Below are 3,703 nucleotides of genomic sequence, written 5' to 3' on the forward strand. Positions count from 1 at the left end.
AGTCACCATATCATCAGGGTCCTGAAAAAGCTATAGATAGACTCAACATTATTTAACTTTTATCTTACTCTAGAAATGTTCAATTCTATCATGTTGAGAGCTTACATCTTTGTATTTGAGTTATAAAAATATTTTTAAGGATTCAGATTTTTTTTTCAGTTGACTGCATAATTAGGTTGGTAGACCTACCTTACGCACAAATTATCACCATGGAATTTTATTCTCAACATGGAAGACCTGGTGAAAAGTTCTCATGTGTTTTTACATGAGAAAGGTAGATACAGAGTTAAACAAACTTTGGAAACAAAGACACTTCTTCTAAGACTAAAGAAGGTCCACTGAGCTATGATTGTAAATTTAAAGCAATGAAATCTTTCTTACACCACAAAATAGTTCTAGGATATAGTACATATGTGTAAAGCTAACAACTGCAATAATTTCATATTTGCTGGAAGAATACACAGAGCTACATGAGATTAGTAAGCAAAGTATTGTTTTTAATACATGGTATTAGACATAAATATTTGTAATATAATATATAATTTTATATTTGTAACAATGATTTAATTACTATAATCACAATAAGAAAGGCTCTAGAGTATAAATTTTATTTTTGTTTTGGAGTAGGATTTGCCCAATCACATTCTTCTTTTGGGTGGTGGTGGTGTGTGCCCTCATATTGGAACCATCTCATAGTTTACCCACCATAGGGCTTTCAGAGACAGTAAACCACATGGCTTAGAACCTCATGCCATTAGGACTGCAGCACAGCTTCTTACCACTAGGTCACCAGAGCTCCCTACTTTTTATAGTGTTCTATTATATAAAATATGCTTTATGTAGAAATAATATTAGTAGTTATAACTTTTTAGGATCATGTTCCAGGCAATGTTACAAGGTCATTTCTCATATTAACCTGTTTAAGCCTCACTTGGCCCTACAAAGTCCCCATCATTCATACACATTTTACAGATGAGCAAACTGAACAGAGGAATAAGACAAGTAAAATACATTTACACAACTAGAAAACTGTACTTACAGTAATGACTTCCACAGTATAGTGGAGGAGGAGGGGGTCAGATTATCTTTGAAAAAAAGGTTGTTCTGAGAATATTCACATATCCTAAAGATTCAGAATTTCCAAAATATAATGAATGGTAAAGTGTCTCAGTCCTTATTTCTCAAATTATAATAAATACCAGACATTCCCTCTTCCATAAACTTTTCTTACTAGGTGTAAAACAGATCAGACTCGGTGTTACACTTCCACTCACTTGCTATGTGATCAGGGAGCTCTAAGTTGCTTGGAGGAGAAGAGTTGCCCTATCAACCTAAAGACATACAATTTGAATCCACTAGCTGCTCCATGATAAAAATATAGACCATCTCTCCTGTGTGATTTACGGCCTCTGAAAACCTACTGAAGGGCCAGCTCTGAATCAATGTCATATTACAACAACAATTTTGTGACCAACTTTAGAAGACAGAACTAGGTTATCCCAACACAATCTCTTAATTCTATCTAGATGTAGAAGTATAAAGTAATGAAAACATGAGGGGTTTTTAAAAGCTACTCAATTCCTTAATTATACTCAAAGGATCCAGATTCTTCATTGTACAATTATTTATTCCAGTTTTGTAGCTCAGAGATAAGTCCATTTTCAAATTTCAAAAGACACCCTAAAACCATTTCTCCCTTCTAAATTATGACCAAATTTTGTCTGTGAGAATTTCATCTTATATTTACCTCTAAAATGTATCAATAAAACTCTGCAACGATAAACTTGTTTAATTTTCTGGCTCTTCATTTATCTTTTATAAAATGTGTTTTCTTATAAGACTAGAAACAAAGAGTAATAAAGACTACCTTGCCGGTAACTATGGGTTTCTATTATTCCTCAAGGGAGTCATGCATAGCTAAGATCATAAAGATGGTACAGGACTTGGCAGGCATTTGCTCTGTCGTCCATGAGGGAGCTGTGAGTTGGAGCTGACTCAACAGCATGGAGCGACAAGGCATTCATTGTTCATTACTCTGCTTCACTTAGCAAATCTTTTCTTCCTCCCCAGGAACTTCTGAGAGTTAATAAATAATTGTTTAAAGAACAGTTAAGTATGATGCAAGTTAAAACTAGAAAAGAAATTAAGAAGTGTCATATGGTGGTTAAAATGTGCCTCCACTACGTTCATTGGATTATGATTTTATTCTTCTCAGGGTATTCTTTAAGCCAGCTCTGCAAGGGAATAATATAGGCAGGGAAATGACCATGAAGTAAGCACTTTGAAGTAAAATTTCCTACTTGATGGAGATAACAATTGTTTCTCCTTTGCTGAGTTTAGGTTGCAAATTTCACATAGAAGAAAAATTGTGTCTTTCACCAGCCCAGAAAATATACCAAACACGCATGTGCAATACTTACAGTAAGTTCTCCCAGCCCCTCCACTCTCCCTTACTTCCACTAATTTTGGTGTCCAGTTATTTTCTTAACTTTTTCTATTTAGGTACATGTCTTCATTCTGTAAATATTCATAATATACTCTAGACTTGATGCATTTTACCCTGATCCTCTAAACTAACTGTGCTGGATGTCCTGCCCTAAGAGTAAGAGCTCTTCTTGCCCGCAACCATGTAACTGCAATGTCTTATGGTGAGACAATATATAAAACCTTCTATGCTAGTTCCAATGAATTGATCTCATTGGAGAAATGAGAAATCAGTCTTCAGAGATAAATGAAGTCATCCTGCAGTGGGAGTAATTATGCTTTACAAAATAATCTTCTAGAGCCAGAACAGAAAAACAAAACAAAATATATATTTTATGTGGTATATCCGAAAATTAAAAAAAAAAAAGCAGCAGCATAAATTTCCGAATAGCAATGTTGACTCTGCAACTTTCTTACTTTAACAGTTACCTTCTCCTCATCCTCCTTCTGGTCCTCCTCCTTTTCCTCCTTCTCCTCATCTCCTCTTCCTCCTCCTCATCCAGCTCATCCTCCTCCTCTTCCTTATCCTCCTTCACCTACTCTTCCTCCTCTTCCTTCTTCTCTTCTCCTTCTTCTTCATATATGTCATAGCTATTGTTAGGTACCATTGTGCTGATTTCAGTACTTAGTAATGTGTTTTGAACTCTGCTCACCATCATTGTTAAGCTTGAGCCCCATTTGCTATGAAAATACATCTGGTTGAAGAGCTTTAACCTTTTCACTGAACCTCTTTCTTTTCAAGCATGATGTCGTGTTACCTTCTGATAACATCCAAAACGTGTCACATGATGTCTTGTCATTCTTACATCTAAGGAGACATTTAAGGATATTTTATAAGGAACATTATTGCTATAATTCTTCTAACTCAGATTTGTTTGTTGTTCTAGCAATCCTAGGTATTGTTCAATAATCTCTTCCTAGAAACGATAGCTATGGAAAAGTTTCAGGACTTTTGTTCATAGGATCTCTATGAGTCATGCTCGATTCCACAGCAATCAACAACAACAGTACAAATATTTTAAATTTATTAATTCTTCTTTACTCTTCATTACTCATTGTCCAGGTTTTACACCAGTATGAGGCGATTTAAAATATTCACGGCTATGTCAGATACACATTCATCCTCAAAGACACATCTTTATTTTTAAACATTCTAAGCAGAATTGAATGTTTAAAAAAAAAAAAGAAGATTGAGATTGTTCACAGCTTCAGTTTGCTC

Source organism: Elephantulus edwardii, unplaced genomic scaffold (genome assembly GCF_000299155.1).
Source record: "Elephantulus edwardii isolate Elephantulus edwardi_28Jun2011 unplaced genomic scaffold, EleEdw1.0 scaffold00026, whole genome shotgun sequence".
NCBI classification, from domain to species: domain Eukaryota; kingdom Metazoa; phylum Chordata; class Mammalia; order Macroscelidea; family Macroscelididae; genus Elephantulus; species Elephantulus edwardii.